This window comes from Hakea prostrata, chromosome 7 (assembly GCF_041222555.1).
Source record: "Hakea prostrata isolate BN-2017 chromosome 7, UWA_Hpros_2, whole genome shotgun sequence".
Lineage (NCBI taxonomy): Eukaryota > Viridiplantae > Streptophyta > Magnoliopsida > Proteales > Proteaceae > Hakea > Hakea prostrata.
Genome location: NC_142606.1, coordinates 62,824,712 through 62,846,237, shown reverse-complemented (window position 1 = coordinate 62,846,237; position 21,526 = coordinate 62,824,712). Strand labels below are relative to the sequence as shown.

The following is a 21,526-nucleotide window of genomic DNA, read 5'->3' as shown; positions in this document are numbered from 1 at the left end:
TAACGTTCGCATTTCCCGCCTCGTAGTCTGCCTTCTTCCGCCATTCTTCTTCTTCTGTGTGAGAAGAGATTTTGCAAATGGTGGACAAGAAGAAACGGCAGCGAACTGGTGACAGCTCCGACGAAGAAGATAAAGTCGGAAATGAGACCCTGCCCTTCAAGAATAAATTGAAACCAGACAAGGTCATCCTCTCAAGCCTTGCAAAGCTCACAGAATCTCATCGATCGAATGCTTCCACCTCTCAGAAAACCCTAACCCTCTCGGACCTTGATCTCCCCTTCACCTGCCGTGAAGTTGCAGACCTCGATCTCCCATCCGTTCAAGACGCCATCGAACGCCTCATCCTCCGCATCACGCAATCCATCCTCTCCGGCTCCGGCTTCTCCTTCGACATCCCTGCCCGTGGCAACGCTAACCAATTGTACATTCCTGAGCTTGATCGTATCGTTCTCAAGGACAAGACCTCAATCCGCCCCTATGCGAACGTCTCCACCGTCCGCAAGACCACCATTACGACTCGTATTCTGCAGCTCGTTCATCAGCTCTGCCTCAAGAACATTCATGTCACCAAGCGAGACCTCTTCTATACTGACGTCAAGCTCTTCCAAGACCAAAGCCAGTCTGATGCCGTGCTTGACGATGTTTCTTGCCTGCTTGGATGTACCAGGTCCAGCCTCAATGTGCTCGCTGCAGAGAAGGGTATCGTTGTTGGAAGGATTATTTTTAGCGACAATGGTGATATGATCGATTGCACCAAAATGGGTATGGGCGGAAAGGCTATTCCTCCCAACATCGATCGGGTAGGGGATATGCAGAGTGACGCTCTCTTCATTCTTCTGGTAGAGAAGGATGCTGCTTACATGAGATTGGCTGAGGATCGCTTCTATAATCGATTCCCATGCATCATTGTTACGGCCAAAGGGCAGCCAGATGTGGCAACGAGGTTGTTCTTGAGGAAGATGAAGACGGAACTGAAGCTTCCGGTACTAGCCCTTGTGGATAGTGATCCATATGGATTGAAGATTCTATCTGTGTATGGGTGTGGATCAAAGAACATGTCGTATGATAGTGCGAATCTTACTACACCTGATATCAAGTGGTTAGGAATTAGGCCAAGTGATTTGGACAAGTATAAGATACCAGACCAGTGTAGGTTGCCCATGACAGAGCAGGATATTAAGACGGGTAAGGATATGCTGGAGGAGGATTTCGTGAAGAAGAATCCTGGGTGGGTTGAGGAGTTGTCTTTGATGGTGAAGTCCAAGCAGAAGGCAGAAATTCAGGCACTGAGTACTTTCGGTTTCCAGTACTTATCAGAAGTGTATTTGCCCCTTAAGCTACAACAGGAGGACTGGTTATGAATGAAAAAGGAAAGCGAGAGACAGTAAGTTGTGCTGTATTAAAACAAATTGCCACCCTCTTCTTGTTGGGAATTGATACTGTTTTTGCTCACTTTATACATCTGTGTAATGTAAGAACGACTGAAATACATCAGATTGCATTTTTGGTGTTCCTCTGCTTTTGCTTCCTTACATCATATGATATAGAATTCTGAAATGGTTGTTTAGATTGGAAATCAGAACCAACATGAGTTTTATATATATGCACATTTTGTTTGAGTGAGTTTGAAACAAGAACGGTGGTGCCTAGCATCTCATATTATTAGCATTTTGGCACTCACTGCATGTTTGTGCAGATATTACACCGAAAGCTTCAACTTCAACATTGTAATAGAATATCAGCAAAACTAGATGTATTCAACCTCTCAAACGAAGAAAAATGAAACCTGTACATCTATGAATAATTTAACGAAGAGTAAAGAACAAGCGAAACCGTGGTCTTTTTTCTTTTTGTTCAAGAGCAAAACTGATGGCACACTATGAAGTGATGTTCAGGCTAATGCAATTGTTTTTCAAAACAATTTGAAGCTGCTAAGAGAAGAGAATAAATATTAAATAAAAAAGACCCAAAAAAGAAAAGTCAGTTTTGACTTTTTACTTTGCATCAGCTGTACAAAATATTTCCAATTGACTCATGGCATCTGTACATGTTGTAACAAAAGCACAAATTTACAGGCAAAACTGGTTTTGGAAGCCGTGTGGTACTTATCTTTTAGTGTGACACCCACTCTTCTCTGTAACCATTGATACAATGACTTCCTTGTAACCTTCAGCCTCTGTAAAACTACAGGTCTTCTGGCCAAGGGTTCCAAGTCAATAGGCAGCTTGTCGTTCATGTCTAGGTTGCAAGGGCCTCCAAGAGCATTTCTAGTAAATGGATTTCTTGGTCGTTCCAGGATGACATCTAAGCCCAGTTCATCTTGCAGACGCTTGACCACTGCACTCTGCACCTCATAAACATAGTTTTCGAGACCTGTAGCTTGTCCCTTGTTTCCCAGAATGAGGATCATGTCATCTTTGATTGGATTTCCTACAACCAAAAAAACTGCTTGGTGAAAGAAGATACTAAGATGATAGAACATCAGTACATGGATGATGTTTAATTATGATAAAATTATAAAGCACATAAATCAGTGATACTGTCAAACTTTCTTTAACACAGCGGTCAGGGAAGAAGGGAAGGGTGTTGGGATTTGGGGCCAAAAAAGGTAATGTCACAATCTCCAGACTAACAAGATGCATGCAAAAAGAGGTGCTTTCGGATCATGCACTCATGGAGTCTTTTTGGAATATCCCATCAATATAAGTTCCTGTATGTGAAATCAGATAGGCTCAAAGGTTGTTCCAACACTATACTGATTTACACATAGCCCAGGGTTGATTTGGCATTTTTGCTAGAGTGTTTGATTACATATCACCAATACAACTCGTCACCATGTTCAACAAACTAAATCAGCCTCTGCTTGGATTTAGGTGGTACAACTTACGCGTAAAGAATCCAAGCCTTAGTTTGGCCCAGCTGTGCTACGGTTTGGAAATGCCCGTGAGGCTTTTGTGGGCTAGGGTTGGCCCCAGCTCAGGTTACAGTCCTGTAATCTAATATACATGCATAATACTATAGATGGATAATTGCATGCAAGCAGGCTTATATTGTGATGGTAGAGGCTGCAAATTTGCCATCTAGAGCTGGGGTTAAATGCTGCAGAAATCTCCGCTGCAATATTGGTGCAGGTCCAGGATGGTCTGGGATAAGTGACTAGAGCTGGACTGGGTTTCTTCAAAAATGTCACCTAGCTGCTGAACTGCACTCTTACTTGGATCCAAAATTGACCCACGTAATTTACATTCAATGTCCAGCCAGAGAATATATATTATATCCAACATTAGAAAGCAGGAAGAAGAAATCTACTACCAACAAAACAAGACTTCTTTTTAACTTCTCTTAAAATTTGTCTGCATGATCCTGCTTGTACATATCTAAATGAAAACCCTCACAATATCTGCTTGGGATCAGACCCTTCAGTTCATTACAGACAAAGCAGAAAAAGGGAACTCCATCACTCAAATAGGCCGTGATGACAAATCTAGGCCATAAAAGACTTGGTGTGGTAGCAATTTGAACTGGATTTGCTATATATCCACGAGGTACACAGTGCAGGTTCCATACTTTATATCTATTCAATTCTGTTTTGAGACATTAGATTTCCTTCTTTATGTTCTGTTGTGTTAAGAAATTAAGCATTAATTGGTTAATGCAACCGCATAAGTAATTTAGTCTTACATAATTTCTGTTTCACGTTTATGCTTGATTTTGTATAAGGCAATGGTAGCATAGCCTTTTATAGCAAAAGGATGCTCGATATTATAAATACCTGTATTACTACACAAATACAAGGTGCTTAACCCAGGACAGTATGACTAATTGATACTGTATTTCTTTGATTTAGTTAGCGTAAATGAGTCATGTGACGAATTGTTTGCTCATTCTCTTCTCTCAATCAAGGACAATGTTCTGGGTTTGTGGGAGAGGTGTAGGATGTGGAGCTGGTTGAGGTCACCAAATTGGCCAAGCCTTACAATTGTGTACTCACTGCAACAAGGTCAATCTGATGTTGATAAAAGTGGGATAAAAGATGGCAAACCCCAATGGAGAGAAAGATAATTGGCAAACACTTTCCTGACTGATGGGATTCTAACGCTATGTCGTCTAATGATTACTAATCTAGCTATCTAGCCTGTAGGTATTCAGTCAACTTATGCATCTAGTGATGATCTGGTTAGTCAATTATTGAAACGTCCAACAACTTGAGTCATTCACTTCCTCATTTACTGGTTTGCTGCTATATTGTTCGTTCAGAACTGCTACACTTTTTACCTCTTTATTTCCTACAACTTGGGTTAGTCATTCATGTGCTTTAACAAATGGTTACCAGGTCAAATTTACTTTCTTCCCTTAAAAGTCTCATCATCTTTCTAGAGTCATTTTCACTTATGGATCTTCTACAGTTCTACCACAATCTCTAGTCTTGGTGTTGTGTCTCCTCCTTCCCAACTTCTTCACTTTATCTAGATACTTCATGTACCTTACTTGCCTTTGAATCTTCTCCGCAAGTCAAATAATCAAGAAACCAAATTGTTATATCACCTTGAATCTATCTTCTTGTGTTTTGGGCCTGAGAATCATGGGTTATACTACTTTGAAAGTGATTCCTCCTATGGTTGACACTGCAACTTGTGTTTCTCCTCATTTCACTGACATTATAAATAGGAACGTATTCCTTTAAAAGCTTAAAGGAAAATTCTATGACAACGTTGTACGACCAAGTGCCATGTATGGTGTAGAGCATTCGGCAGTTAAGAAACATCATTTAGTTAAACTCAGTCTAGCAGAACTAGGCAGGATAAGTTAAGATCATATCAGAGCTGGTCTAGGAGTAGCTCCGATAAATGATAAGCTATAAGAAAGTTGATTAAGTTGGCACAGCCATGTTCAATGGAGGTCATTAAATGCCCTTATATAAAGAAGTGATTTAATCCAGATTGACGGAATTAGAAGAACTAGGGCAGACTTAAGATTAACCATAAGAGAAGCGGCGAGAAAGGATATGCATAACTTAGCCTTGTATCTAGTATTGCCTTAAATAGAGCTGATTAGAAGACAGGGTTCCATGTAGCCAATCCCATTTAGTTGGGACAAGGCTCCCCAAACTTCCACATATGGTTCTCAGCTGCAAGTTTCTTGTATTGTGTGTGGGGTGTGTGAGCTTGACAAGCATCATTGCCCTACTTCTCCCTCTCATGATTTCTTAGGAGTCGTTCAACTTTACATTTGGGGGCTGTTTCATATTAAGAGTTACTGGTGTTTTTCTTATTCTGTGACCTGCGCAGATACTCATGTTTATACGAAATGGTATATTTGTTAAGGATAGTTCTGACTATCGGTTAATTTTTATTTTTTTTAAAACAATTTTATAATGAAATGGAAACTCAGCTTGGACACTCAAGTGCAAAATTCCTTATCAGATCAATTGCTGAAATACTGCCATACAGAATGACATTAAGAGCGGAAAAAACAAGCATTTACTGGAAATTGACTCATCTTGAATGTTTGATGAATGTCCTAAGAATTTATCAGGGAGATGTTGTGTTGACTGCTTGCCATCTCATCGAACATATGACATCCTTGGTTCTTCAAAAGTAGTCCCCATTTTCAGCTATTCTCCAAATTCCTAGTTTATATTACCTAAAGTTTTTGGCTGCCCTTGTTTTGTTTGTGTGCTTTGTTATGGACTAGATAAATTTTCTGTTGCAGGTACTTTTCTTTGGTTTTGGTATTCTTCTCCTATAAGCGGTGTTATGATCTACTTAACAACTTATCAGTGATGAAGTATGGATGGCAACTTTTATAAACTACCTCGTATTGTTCTAGAGTCATTGTTGGAAGCTAAATTACATAGTTCTACTCCTAATCCTGCTATATGCCCCTCTTGCTGATTCGTCTGCTCCGTTCTAGTCAGCACCACAATTGCATGAAACCATCAGAAGCTGATTCCACCTGTTGCACTACTCCTGCACTGTCATCCCACTTTCATCTACATAATCAGATTCTTTGCCTAGGGACCCTCCTCTATGTGTTGATCTATCTGTGCTCTCCCAGAAAGTACTTATCTTGTACTCATAAAATCTTTTATCCTATTGCTCTATTTTGTGTTCATCATCTTCCTACTTTGCTTTGCAAATTTATCTTGCCCTTATCTACCCATAGCATACCCAAAAACCAGCACGAAGCATTTCCTCCATTTGGTTGGAAATCAACCAATGGACGATTGATTTTTTGTCCAGGTAAGAAACTTGTGAAATATTGTTGGGTAAATTCCATTGAGTATAATCCTGATGTTTCAGTTGAATGATATACAGCTCACTCGTTTCTAAGGGATACGGGATTTAAGCGGAAAGCCAATTAATTTCAGGGTAGGTGGCATTAAGCAGGTAAGAGGTGGTTATCCTTAAGTTCTATTAATATATTTATTTACTATTCTTTTATCCACTGAACTCTAATTGAATTATTAGCCATATTCTGAAGCATAAAATTTTCTAGTGAGTTACCATCCAAATACTAAACCATAAAATTCATATTCTTATATCTTGCAATTTGAATTTTCCCAACCCTGTACTGGCCTACATCAATCTCCTAAGCCTCTATCATTGACCAAAACAACAAAACCATGGTGGCAAGGTCAAGCTCTGATGCTGAAACAATGTACAAATTGTAGGCGGAAGAGCACACAACATAAAAAATACATATAACTAAAGGAAGCTCAAATTTTGTGACACTGTTGATAAAACACATTCATGCACCCTTCTGTGACATGATTCCAGACCAAGGAGGAGTTGTTAGTATTAATTCATGAAGCATACTAGTTGATTGAGCAATTGAGTAACAAACATTTGTATCTAAGTAACGTGTAATTAAAATAGTTCAGACCTAGAGTGCAGCTCTCTCTGATCATCCACAAAACTGCAAGAACAACAATACGAGCTTCAACCTGTTGACATATGATGCAGGAATAAATAAGAAAATAACAAGAGCATACATCTGCCTCCTTTGGAACAATCATGAAATAAGCTACACACAATTATATAGGTTATTTGGGGGGAAATTGCCAAGATCTACAAGACAAAAAAATGAATCACAAAACAAGTAGGTTTTACTGTGTTGGAAACCTACTTGTTTTGTAGTCCTTTTTAAATCTGAAAATTTGCTCCTTTTATTCTCATCATAGACCAGAAGTGATAATTTTGTCTGATCAAAGAAAAGCTGCTTTGTCCTGTCTGTCTCAGTGGACATAAGTAAGATCCCCAATTTCCTACATCCATGCTGAACCCCTAAATGCATCATTAGTGGTATTTCAACATAGACTGACACAAGATTATTGTCACATTGTTAGTATACTACTTTGTGAAATTTTTATTACACTTATTTTAACAATTTCAGATCACTATTTCAGTAGGCTGTGAATGCTATTTACGGTAATTCAGAATATTACTATTTCAGTAAGAAAATTTTAGTCTAAGATAACCTGGGTCTTAATTTTGTAGTAAGTTAGACTGAAAAAATTTAGCATCCTGTTTTAGGTTGGAGATTTAGCACTAATAGTTTTAGTTGAGGATGGACCTCGGCATTATGGTAAGGTTGCTCCATTGCAGCCTAGAGGTCAGGAAACAACCTCCCCAGAAAGCTGGGGGTAAGGCTGTAGACATCATGAGCCTCCCTAGACCCTACAGTGTCAGGAGTGTCATGCATTGAGACACCCTTTGTTGTTTTAATGCTATTACATTTATCATCAACATGCTGGTATCATCAAGCAGTCTAAGGGGTAACATCTGGAACTTGGATCTGACATTGAAGAACATGGCTTTTCAAATCATGTTTAGAAAACAAGAGTTGGAGATCCATAGTAGGTTCCACTCCAAAAACTGCATTAATTGAATATATTACAGAACTATCATGATCTGCATTTGGCTTGGTTAGCAAACACGTTATGCAGCTACGTTCCATTTTCAACAGTAGTCTAAGATGATGTTTTGGTTGCTTAACTAAGTCTGAGTTTCCCTTGCACTATATATATCAAATGTACCTTGGTAAGGCCCTGAAGATCCATCACAAGATTCTCAGCAATTCCTTTTGCAAGTGACCAGCAACTTTTTCAAGAAGAAAACTCTGAGGTTTCTTTAGATCAGTTCTGATGGAAAAACTTCCTGAGGCCAGGACTCGATTTTGATTACTATTGTGTATTACTCCTTCACACCACTCCTCAATTAATTGCTTGAGGTAATAGTCATTGGAATTGTACCTGCACATGCATGTTTGCATTAACCATTGCAGCTTCAGACAGAGACATTAAGCTATTAAAGGGAGTTGAGACAGAAAAATAAGTGCACATATAGGGTGCTATCAGCAGCTTATTTTCATACACTGCTATTTCCTTTGCTTCCTGTGAAGATCTTGGATCTACATTGAGGATCCCCGGATTACTTTACTATCATGTATCAATTGAAATTTTGTAATGTACCACAGTGGGGTTTCAAAATTTTCAAAGACACCAAATTTTGTTAAAAAGGTTGACCTATAGAGTTTTATTTAGCATATTATCTCATGTATCAAAGTCCAACTGCATTCAATTTGAGAAAGAAGAATATGTCCATTTATTAATCTTATTTTTCTTTAGTTCCAAGAAGACTTTTTTTTCTTCACTGGTTTAAGGGGGTTAGTCAACCCTTTCCTTGCAGAATCATTGACCCAGCCAATCTAGATTGGAAGTTGATTTTCTTCAGTGCAGTAACTGAGGAATTTTTTAGCTGATAAGTCTTGTGAAAGGGTCTTGACATCAGTTATCTTTGAGTTGATTTGCACATTTATCAAGTCCTTCTGAGTTGTATGTTGTACTCCCTGCCACAAGCATTCCTGAACAAATGTTTTGGGTCTGTTGGGCTCTTTTGATTGCATCACATGTTTATTTGCAACTACTGGATGGGACCAAATCAATAGTAACATGAAAAACACATTTAGAGATGCTCAACTCACCCTGCTTTCCTCATATCTTGATATATAGCCAGGCATTGCTGTACTTCGTGTACAGAACCATATCTGCTGCGGGCTCTTAGAAGTGTATTATATGTCACCTGAAATGACAACAGGCATAACTCTTCTCACAATGCTTTTGTTTTGTCTTGTTTTTCTTCCCTAGATGCATCTCAGGAGATGAATAAAATCCGTTTGTGTAATTGTATGTGATAGCATGCAAAAAATAATTACAGTAGCCTCTCCATGCACCTCAACCCACCGGAAAAAGAATGGGGCAAAGAGGAAGAGCATATCATTACTTAGTTTATCACTATTTTGTGTTTGTGAAGGAGATGCATTGGTAATATGGAACTCTTTTTTACATCATAATGTAGAGAGAGTGGGAGCTTCCCTTTTTCTTTTTCTTTTTTGGGGTGGGGAGAGTGCTTCAATCTTTTGACCATATCCAACATAAGATTATGTCTCTTATTTAGAAAGGAATTCAAACATGTAAGTAGCAAATAAAGTATGTGTCTTTAACATATGAAAGAAATGATATGAGGTTAGGAGGCATTTGCAGCTCACCAGATTTGGTTGCACTCTATGTTTTTTCATTTCTTCGAATAATGAAAATGCTTTCTTCAAATTTTTGTTTTCTACACAAGCCTGTGAAAGAAAGAGCAGGTACTGTCAGCTTAAGGAACCAAAGATAGTGACAGAATGTAACAACTTTACACGTTAAGGATGGCCAAACATTGATCAATGAACTGACTTAATTAGTCATTGTCGAGTATGGGGAAAATTAAACCTTGATGGCTGCCGTGTATGCAACAACGTCGGGTCGGGTTCAATTCCGGCATCTTGCATAGTATTCAGAGCCTAAGCAGGAGAAGGTGGGACAATATATCAGTTATGAAAAAGACCCAACATTCATATGCAAACCTTTCAGATGAAGATTATACAACAACATAAAAAATGAAGGGAAAAGAAGTGCAGGAACTAAGTAGGCTACCAAATGCTTGATGATTTAGCCATGTGAAACGACTCTGAAGATTATCAAAAGATAAAGCAAGAATCAAAGATAAGTGTTTAAGTAGTATTATGTTATCATGCATGATGTGTTTAGGCCCACAGGCTGGAGGATGCAATTGTTAAGAAAACGCTTAAATCGAAATGAAACACAGCTGAAAGCCAACTCCTTCAGGAGGAACACAATATATATAGTCACTCCCTGAACAGCATGTGCCACCACTACCTTCAGCCTGGCTAAGGTATGAAGGCTTCTTTGCAAGGCAAGAAAATGCCAGAGTCTTCCATCTAGATATCTGGGCAGCCCAGCCCTCTCATATATAGGAACATCTAAAATTAACTCTACAGTATCATGCCTCAATTTTGCTAGACAAGAGGCTCAGTTAAGCATGGTAACAGAAGTAATTTATTAGTACTTAACTCCAAAGCAGAGAGAGACATTTAGTTTTAAAAGGTATCATCTATATTTTAGAATTTCATAGCACAATCAACAAGAAGTCAAAAACAACAAAGCATGCTCACCTGCATAGCGCCCCCAGCAGTTCCAGTGCTGCTTCCACCAATATTAATCAATATCGACCAGCTAATGTGATTGGGAGAGAGACCTGCTGTCCTCATCTCCTCCATCAAAGCTTTGGCACGGTAGTAATCAGTACCACAGGCCTTCATCAAAATATTATATGTTGAAGTTGTAGGTCTAAAGGGTACCAGTTTAATGAAGTTCGAAGAATGTGGATCAGAGACACCACCTGGCATATCATTATCTTCAGTTGCATGACCTGTCTGCATGGTAACTAGATTGTGTGTCTTTCCATTGCTGCCTTTAAAATCACAAATCTTCCAGACTCCACTCTCCTTCCAAGACTGGAACATACGAAAAGCTCTGTGATACTGACATGCCTCAACACTTTCAGAGCCAAATGCCACATCTTTGCTTCTGCAAAGACCTGGAACTCAATGAAATAATGCATTGAACAAAAGCACCTCCTCAGAAAATGAATCTCAACTTCCACATTGAGATCGAGGGAATAATATAGAAATATTATGATAGTATACTCTCATGCAAAGATGCTTTTGATTATGATTGTAACATCTGACAAAAATATATAAATGCATACCTTAATTATTGTACTGTATGTGATGACATCTAATTTCAGTGCCCCTTTTAATGCCATATGCTTTATTTCTTTGTAAATGTCTTGAGCCAAATCAACCCTCTCAGCAAGAGAGCATGCCTAGCTTTAAGACGATATTATAGGATATATGCCACATCTGGAATAACACCTAGGTTCTGAATATACAGAATTAACGAATCAGATTCACAATATACCATGTGAAATGTACATTAATTTGTTCAATATTCAATAACTGCAATAAAAATAGGCATATGCAGCAGCTTTAAACTAAATGATTAATTGAAGAAGCTTTGTAAAAGATACATCCATTAGTTTAGGGCTTGTATAACAATTCTGCACTTGAGCATACAAGATAAATTAAAGAGGCATAATTATCCAAAGCCAGCTGCTACAAATTAAAGCACCCATAATGTTAAGTTTCTCTAACATGTGGAAGGAAACATCCACAAATAACTTCCTCGAAATTTCTAAAGCATACAAAAAGTTACCTCATAAATGTATATATTGAGATCTCAGAGATTGAGTCACCACAAACATCAATTATAGTGCGACAAACAAACATACATATTAGGCTTGTCTGACTTGCTCCTAGAAGCTTCATATACAACTAAAGCTAGCAGATGCCAGATCCCGTCTCTTTCCAAATTCATGAATGATGGAATTGAACAAATTAAAAAATGTGGATTTGGAAGCAAATCAGTTGTCTGTCGCTGCGGCAAATGTAATCCGAAAGTAAATCAGTTGTCTCTCTCTTTATAGTTTCTGTCGACCTCAATTTTGATCCAATAGATTCTCGATTTTCACTGCCACAAAGTTTCGGTCTGAGGTGAGTTTCGAGATGGTATTACGTAGGATTTTTCTTTCTGGTACTAGTGCATGCTCAGATCTTGAATCGGTGTCCATGGCATTATAAAGAAAACAAAGCGGATTTGAAGTCCTGCGTTTTCTGTAATACATTTCCAACCCAAGTCTTAAATCTTAATAGATTGTAAAGATTGTAGTTTACAGGGAAGACGACATGAAGTTGAACCTGAGGAATTATATTGAACCAGTGAGTACTGCAAATGAGTTCATCGGAAAGGGTTCTAAAAGTCATAAAGCTTCAAATCTGGGAGGTCGAAGCCGCCACTCATTCATTTGTTGATTCATTAACGACGACGACGACGCCGACTCAAAGTTTGAAAGATCTTGTATGACATTTAAATGGCCCCACAATACAGAATATTCCAAGTCGGTTAACTGTTCATTGAGTTGCACTGTGCAAGTGCAAGTGGAAGCGGCTTTTCTTTTATTACATTCAAGTTTATTAGCAGATATTAAGTGTTTAATTGACTTTCTTGCCAAGGGCTCTAGAGTCTGTGTTTATCTCCACTTATTTGTATTGTAAACCCCTCCTTGCTTCTCTCTAATCTTTGATTTGTGAAGTTAATATTATTTCAGCTTTGTTAAAAAAAAAAAATAATATGTCAATGGTGGATTAGTAAAGCGGTTAAAAGCCCAGCCTCCCACGGGGAAGTCATGAGTTCACACCCATTCAGCGGCACCTATATTAGTAGTATTCCCCCACACCCTATATATAAACTCTTCGGCTTAAAAAAAAAATCAAATAAAATCAAATAATAATAATAATAATAATAAATGTGTAATCTAAAATGATATAATGAGATACAGAGAATTGGATCTCGGTAAAGGAGACCACAACTGGCACCATCTGTTGGTCATGTTACTGATGTGCAAGCTTTTGTTGTTTCCAAGTATGTCAAAATGGTAATGCAATAACACGCATTACCAAAGAACATGCAGTGGATGGATCTGTAACTTGAGAACATGACTCGTTTGACGAAACAACATTTTATTATTCTAATATCTCATAGATTAAAATTTTAAGCGAAAATTTCAATAAATCTAACCATAATCAAGGAAAGTCATGGAAGATAGACCTTTAAGAGAATCCAATACCAGACAATTAAGTAGAAAGAATGAATTATTAGAAAGATAAGATCAAAGCAAAGAATGGGATGAATTATTAGAGAGATAAGATCAAAGCAAAGAATGGCACAATATAGGTAAAAGAATTCTAATATGTAATTGAGAGGCGAAGAACAAGATGTAGAAGACAAAAAAGAAATAAGAAGAGAGAAAATCCTCCTTCAAACAGGAGAAGAAAGAAAGAGAGAAGAAGGTAGGAGAAAAGATACGTTTAAAGTCAATTAACGGAAAAAAGTGAAAAATAATCAATTTTCATAAATTAAGTGAGAAAAAAATTTAATGATAATTATTAGATTGGAAAAAAACCAATGGTTGAAAAAAGTAAGGAAAACTAATATTTTATTCTATAAGTATTCAAATTATCATTATAATAAACTTAACCATTCTAATTTTATACAATAAGTTATTATCTAAAAAAGTAAGGAAAACTCTTAGTGAAGAGGTCAACCGTGAAGGTTTATAAAGAGAATCAAGTAAGAAGCAAGTCTGTTTAACTAACATCCAAAAGATTCGAAAGACCAAGCGAGATCTAAACCTTCTCCGCGATTTGAGAGTTCTTCACCACCAACCACATGTACTCTATCTCCCAACCATCCATAGCAACCTCCACAAATAAAATAATATGAAATTAGGTCGTGGATGATTATTCATAGAGAGTCGGGGGTAACTCAGGGTTTAAAACTCGACAAAAAGACCGACCGGTCTCTTGGGGCAGCTGGTTGGGTCAATTAACCACCTTAAGCAACCACCCCTTAGTACTTTTCAATACTTTGGTGATTTTCTTATCTGGTTGATCCCTGACATCAAACTGAATTGAACCAACACGTGGGGAGTCCTTACCTTAATCTCAAACATCCTCAAACTCGACTTGTTTCAAGATAGAGATCTGGCTTCCCAGTCCATCAAGGTTTCCACTGGATCTACTTTGGGTTCCTAGTATGGCAGGTTCTTCATTGGTAGAATCCAAATCCATGGGCTCAGGGTATGGATCATGGGCTTCAATCCGGATAGCCCACAACTTCTTCTAGCTGGAATTTTAGGTACTTGGACCTGCAATACGGATCCTGGGTTAAAATTATGGGGTTTATTACAAAAGCACCAGCATTCAATCCCTCCTCAAGAACCGATTCTCAGTCGGAGTTCAAAAAATCCCCAACATCCTCCACCTTTGGGTCAAGAAAACTGGAAGGCCAACTGCCTTGTCCAGGTGAGGGATCTTCAAATCATCATTGTTTCAATTTCTCCATGTTCAATCCTTGGAACTTTCCAACGATGGTAGAACATGTGTACCGCCAACCATAATTGAAGGTCGAGGTAGCAACTTTTGACATAAAGGTTATGCACTTCGTCGTACTCACCCAATGGCGGATCACCTCGTTTCGGAGTTCATTTGGAATATCTTCAAAGGTGATAGGGGACTTCTGGGCAAGTTGGTCTTTGAGCTTGTTAACCTCTTTCCTCACTGCAGAATTTTGCTTCCACACCGCCTTAGGTTTCTTAATTTTTTCTACCAGGACTTGTTCCTCCTCCTCCAATTGTTGTTGTAGGCTCCCTGCAAGCTTCTCGATGGATTGAGACTCACCCTTAACTTGGCCACCTTGCCGATGAGCTTGACCTCCATACCAACAAGCTGCTCAGTGGTTGACAGCAACCCAACCAACTCTACTTCCTTCTCTTTTAAACTTTTCCTTAGGCAATCCAAGGCTTGAGTTAGCCCACAAAGCAACCTCGAAAGAGGATGGAAGGGTGATTAGATATTATAGCATTGTTACTTATATAAAAAAAGAGGGTGATGAAAGCAAAACACACTCAGTTGGCCATAATGTCATGGGTCCTAAGAGGACCAATCCCATCTGGGAGTTTTTGGTTGGCTAGTAGAAGCACATCGGGAGCCAATCCTTGGCAACGCTGGTACAAGTATATTGGTTGTTGAGCATGTACGACTCTATGTTCAACTACCAAAAAGAATGGAGCAAAGGGGGTTCTAGAGCTGATGAGCTAGGTGGGGCAAATGTGCTCGACAAAGGTCTGGTAGCTCGAGGAGTAATGGGACTTTGTGGCATTTGAGTGGGGGACTCAAACAAATGATCAGGTTTTCTTTCTTGTCAGGCCTTGGAGGAAGTTCGGACAGCACTCTAGATGAGTTGCCCCTCTTAAAAAGGTGCTTTTGAAGGTTGACCAGTAGGAGCACCCTTCCCTTTGCATGACCTTGACCTCTTTGACTTGGTCGGGTATCAGGCCTCAACTTCTTTGATTTCCTCATTCACCTCTCGAGCACATTCAGCTAGATTGAGCAACATTGCAAGGCAAACAAGTCACCAACCAAGGTTAAGTGATATACAAGTAAGAGTAAAAAGACCAAAGATGAAGAAAGGCCACAAGGGGGACTCACCAGGAAGAAAACCCAGTGATAGAATTTTCGAGTACTTAGGGCAGTGGCCATTAACAGCGTACAGGTTCTTGTGTTCGGACATCAACTTGAGGATTGGCCCCTTGGCTCTCTCCTTGGCGTCACTCAAAGTTAGGAACTCATTCAATCCCTTGGCCAGCCCTTGCATCCAAAATATGGGGAAGGTGGGTTGGTCAGATGGACAGACGAACAAAGAAAAATTTTGGACACCAACCTTTTGTGTTCGACAAGAGTGTGCCATTGCCGAAAAGTTCACATCCCAACCACACTCAAAGGGCATGCGCTTTGAAACGTAGAACCACCCATTTTGTTCCTGCTTCTTTGCCATGAAAAAAATGAAGAAAAACTGCTTCGAACAGCCTCACTTTGACATCCTTCCCCTGGCAAAACACCCAAAAGCAAATCACATCTCGCCCAGCTATTCAGTGCCAGAAACCCTAGATGCATTTGGAAATGGTTTAAGATCTCTATGAAGAGGGGTTGTGCGGGAAGTCAGAAACCACTCTTGAAAGCATCTTCATAAATTGCAAACTCTTTTGGTCAAGGGTGTTGGCTCGTTCATCACTGATCTAGATACAAAAGACATATTGGGGGGAGAATCTCGTATTTGTCTCGGATGTACTCTAGTAGGTCATCAGTCATACTAGAAGGTTGAAATTCAAGTTCAAAGGTGGACTAATCAAAGTCATAATATGATCAGGGGTAAGATCCTTTTTTTTTTGGCCAAGTACTCCAAGGGAAAGGCTTTCTCTCCACCGCTTTCTCTTAGCTTTGAATCGAGCTAGGGCACTCATCATAGACTTTCCTCGGCCACAGATAGGCACCATTTGTGGAGGGGACCTGTGGTCAGATTTCTCACTCTCATTACCTAAAGAGTCCCATGCAAATACAAATGTGGTTGGGTGTTCGAACTGGTCACTTACAGTGTCACACCCCACCCGCTAGTCTCGGTTACCCACCCGACAACCCGTGGGAGTGAACCGTCACAGGATCCACTATCTTACCATCAATAATAATAAATGCAAGTAATAGATAATCATGAGCAAGAATAAGTGCAATAATTAATAGAAAGATTACATGAGTCCAAATACTCCAATAAAATAATCAAGGAAAGAAAAAATGATCAAAAGGAATATGAGTTCAGCGGAAGCAAATCAAAATAATTCAAATAATCTTCTTTCCAGTTTCTTTCTCTACAACTAAGAACTGAGACTCAAGTTTAGCAAGGTGAGGGATTCTCCAATTCTTCTCCGACGATCAGCAAAATGTTTGGTAACTTGTCTCCTCCGTCCATCAATGGGTGCTATAAGCGCATTCTATGCACTCATAGGAGCTCCCGCACAGGCTATCTCCATCTCCCATTGCTGGTGCCACATCCTCTTCATACGAGAAGGCTCCTTCATGGGGTACCAATCCAATTTCCGACGCATTTCCTCCATCTGTATAAGATAATATAACATAGAAATAAAGGAATGAGTTCTGACGAACTCAGTAAGAACAACATAATTCTCATCCATATGTCAACACCATCAGAAATGCAAATATGATATGTATGAAGTGCAAAAGTATGAATGCCACTAAGATCTAACTATGCAAGTCTTTAATAGTCGACATGCTTTAAGTTATACACCAGCCCTCCTCTGGGTAGGTCTAGTCATTCTAATCCCGCAAGGACTAGATACCTCTATAGGGATCCTGGGTAAAAGGGTAAGTCCACACCTGGCTCTCAAATCATGGCTGGGGTTAAGTCAACACTCTCTCACCAAGACCATTGGTAATGAGTGCCGGCGCATGTCGGAGTTTCTAATCCAATGCAAGTCATAATAGTAACACACTACATGAAGTCCAGATACTTCCCCTATGGCACCAACAAACTCAGTTCAGTATCCTTCGCAACCTAGGAATGAGAACCCTCACGGACTGGCTACCGCTATTGGACTCCATTCCATAACCCTATGGTCATCCACATATTGTTGGGGCGGACAACTCTCATGACTCTTCACGACACCTAGTCCGCTCCTTGGACGTCCATGAGCCCAACCCTAACATATGCAACCCTACCATTGCATGAACAACAGTGGACCACTGAGTCTCCGCACGGACTAGTTACCGCTGTAGGATGAAACAGAGTCACATCACCATCGTCACGGGTCATCCGGCTTCAATTCCCCTACCAAAAGTGTAGTAGTATGTGGGGTACCTAGCCATGCAACTCTAGACTCTACCTAGGTATGTCATCCAGTAGTTATGATATTGCTGGAGACATCAACGAGCATGTGTCCCATACCACAACCCTCTGATATCTCAAGCCAAGATATCCCAATGGAATACCCTTTCCATCAGAACCACAATACATCAACCATCATCATATCACATTCATAATTAATAAAGTATATGTGAAGACAATACAAACAGCAAGTATATAATAAGATCAGCATGCTATCCACAGTTACAACAGTATATACAATTAAAGAACAGTATTGAAAGACACTGGACTAGCATGCTCAAGTCATTGCATAAAAATAAGATTGTATGTCCTTACCTGTAATTAAGTAGAAGTCTTCTAGAATGCAAACCAGAAACAATTATAAGACTTTTAGTAGAAACAGAGAACACCTATAAATAGGGTTACAAGGTTATATAAGTCAAATGAGTCAAATTGGATCAAAGCCAAAAGCCACATGCTCTCTAGAAACCAGCCGATCACTTGGGCCAGTCGCTTGGCTCAAGTGACCGCCTTGAGCAACCGCCCCAAAAACAGAGAGCTTCCAATCCGAAACTCAAGCTTTTGATCATCCGATTTCAGTCCGATTTTGAGATGATCTCAATCCGAATTTCAAACTAAACACTCCTATAATTGAGGGGTAAAACAAAACCCTAAAAATTAACGCAGACCAGTCACCCAAAATCCTCCCCTTGATTAGATCCATCCTTTTCACGAAAGCAGGGTTTCGTTTTCGAACAAGATCTCATCAAGAACATTAAAAAGGGGAATACCGTAATAAGAGGATCATGAACAACCAAAGAGGGGACACCACTACACTATTCAATAGCTGAAGAAAGGAAATGAGTGAATGGGTATCCACTTACCTCAACCAGATCAACAAGAATAGGAGGGAAAAGATTCCAGATCACCAGCAGCACTTCACTCACCTTCCAGCACAACACGTCTCCACAGCCTCCTAACCACTAAAAACAACAATCTCGAATATAATATTTGTCATGTGGGTGAGGGTTGCTATTTATAGAATTCTGGGAGCAAATTAGAGTATTTTCCCGCAAGCAAAACCAGACGGTAGCTTGGGGTAGTCGCTTGGTTCAATCAACCGCCTCAAGCAACCGCTCCCTAGTATATTGCTATACAAGGGATCTTTGCTCAAGGGGTTGAAACCCAAACACAACCTAACCCTCATTAACACATGGGGGAGGTCTTACCTTCAATCCAAACATCTCCAGACACCACTTGCCTTCCGGAGATCCAACTTCCAAGTAAGGTAGGTTCATCATCAAAAGAACCCAGATCCATGGGTTCAGGGCATATATGGATCATGGACTTCTATCTGAACACTCCACAAATCAACCCGGCTAGACCTTCGAGTTCTGGGACCTGCAATACGGATCCTGAGTTAGAAATACGGGGGTTGTTACATATAGCCTACTCGGCATGCAATAACCTCTCACTTACAGACTCACTAGTTGCCCCTGAATCAGAGTGATTTACTTCAATAAGGGGTTTCCGAGGCATCAAGACCACTATACTAGGGCTGAAGACCAAGGTACAAAGGGTCTATTGGGCTTCTAAGGAGCTCTAAGTCAAGGGCGATAACAACATTAATCCATCCATATCAAGAAGAAAAAGTAACTAAGCCAAGAAAAAAATGAGAATGACAAAAAGGCTATAGTGAGCATTCCAGGTAACAAATGGAAAAATCAATGAGAGTAGTAGGAGTATTCACCAATTTTGGTCATGAAAATAAAAGGGATGTATCCTAAAGACGAGTTCCAGCAAAGCAATGAAGCTCTAAGCATAGGATTCGGTTGAAACTTGCGAAATTTCAACCGAAATTTCCCATTTTGGGAACCTTGAAAAGAAAAACTAAGGGACCGGGAAAAAATCCCAAGTTTTGATCAAATTGCCGAATTTTTGTCGAATACCTGGTTCAACCTAGCTGGACCAGCTATTTCATGAGGAAAAAAATTAGTAAATTTCGTGGGAAACATGGGAAAATTTCTTGGAAACTTGGAAAATTTCGTGGAACCTGATCACAAATCTAAACTGAAATCTTTTCCTCATTTGTCTCTTCAAAATCATATCTTGTATGTACACTCTCATAGCCTTTTTGATATTTTCCAATATGTCCATTTAGATCACCTCCTAAGATAATCTTTTCTCCTTGACAAATTTCTTACATTAATCCATCCATATTTTTTCAAAATTCTAACTTTAGACTTTCATCTTATCCTATTTGAGATGCATATGCAAATTATATTTACATTCTCTTTCTTTACTACAAGTTTAATAGCAATAATCCTATCACCCATTCTTTTAACATCTACTATATCATTTTTAAATATTTATCAATTATTATATCTACTTCAATTTTATTAGTTTTATCCCTAGTATACTAAAGTTTAAAATCATGGAACTCTTTAGATTTTTACCCTTTCATCTTTCTCTTGTTTGCAAGCTATATTAATTATTATTTTCCTCATAACATTTATTAATATTAAGCTCTTACCTGGTAAAGATTATATATTTCAAGTTGCCAATAGTTATCAAATTATTTTTATTTTAAAAAATAAATTCTTATATTTATTTATAAATTAAGTAAATTGATATGTAGAAGCTTGAGAGAGCCTTTGATGGATTCACATCCCGTGTAATTCCTTTACCTACAATTCCCTCTTAGAATTATGCCATGTGACATTAAGTAATCTAACGGTTATCCAATTCAAAATAAATTTGAATTTTATTTAAACCCATATATATATTTGAATTTTATTTAAACTCTAGCTTGAATTATGTGACCTTGATTGCTTATTGCCACATGGCACAATCCTAGGTGGAAATTATGGGAAAATGAATTACACGGCACGTCCATTGTATGTGGATCCGCCTTTGACACGCGCATTTTTATTTGCGGCAGCTGCTGCTGGCAGCTGCCGACGGTCGAGATTCGACCAACTCATCAAAAATATGTTGAACGGTCCAGATTAAAAATAAAAATTATTATATATAAATATGGTTTTCTCTTTTTCATTTTAAGGTTTTAAAAATTTGTTAATTTACAAACTCAGCCCCTGCAACGTAGTAGCCGAATCGGAATCTCTGCCGGCTGATAACCCTCCGTTCACCTCTTCCATCTCTTTCTTAACCTCAAACGCAACGAACTGGAAAAAAAAAAAAAAAAAAAACAGATCTGAGCAAGAAGAGGGTGGATTATTAGCCGTGGGCTTCCGATCCAAGGGAGCTCATACTCATGGGAAGAGGTTTGAGTCCATTGCAAAGAGGAGATGAGGAATATGGAAATCAGTAAGGTGAGTACATGGTTCAGGAATCTGAACATCACGTCTGTGAATGTTCTTCGACGACATCCCAATCACACCACCTGCTATTCCTGTTTGTTTCTGAGAAAATGGGAAAAGAAGAAGAAACCCTAGATTTGCAAGAAACAAGCCTTTTCGCACTTTACAGGAGTGCCTTCGAACCAAGACTGCTCTGCTTGCGATCATTCCTCACACAGTCGCCTCGACGCTGCCTGAATCGTCCCACACAACCTCTGCCGAAACTAAATTTTTATTTGCACCTGAAGGTTGAGTTCGTCACGGGGTTTGGATTCCCCTACCGAGAGGGGCTGAGTTTGCAAATTTATAAATTCTAAACCTTAAAAATGTAAAAGAAAAAATTTATATTTTAATATAATATTTTGGAGTTTTAATCTGGACCGTTCAACATATTTTTGATGAGTTGGTCGAATCTCGACCGTCGGCAGCTGCC

The 21,526-nt window shown here is 39.1% G+C and overlaps 2 pseudogenes across 1 annotated transcript; one reads left to right on the top strand and one right to left on the bottom strand.

Annotated features, from left to right (window-relative positions):
* The first annotated feature begins 10 nt into the window (after window positions 1-10).
* Window positions 11-8,178, top strand: LOC149011632 (DNA topoisomerase 6 subunit A pseudogene; annotated as a pseudogene). Its single transcript, XR_016174612.1, has 2 exons — window positions 11-1,384; window positions 5,713-8,178. The product of XR_016174612.1 is annotated as a DNA topoisomerase 6 subunit A pseudogene (transcript).
* Window positions 2,033-11,326, bottom strand: LOC149011631 (pentatricopeptide repeat-containing protein At5g02830, chloroplastic-like; annotated as a pseudogene).
* Window positions 11,327-21,526: the final 10,200 nt, after the last annotated feature.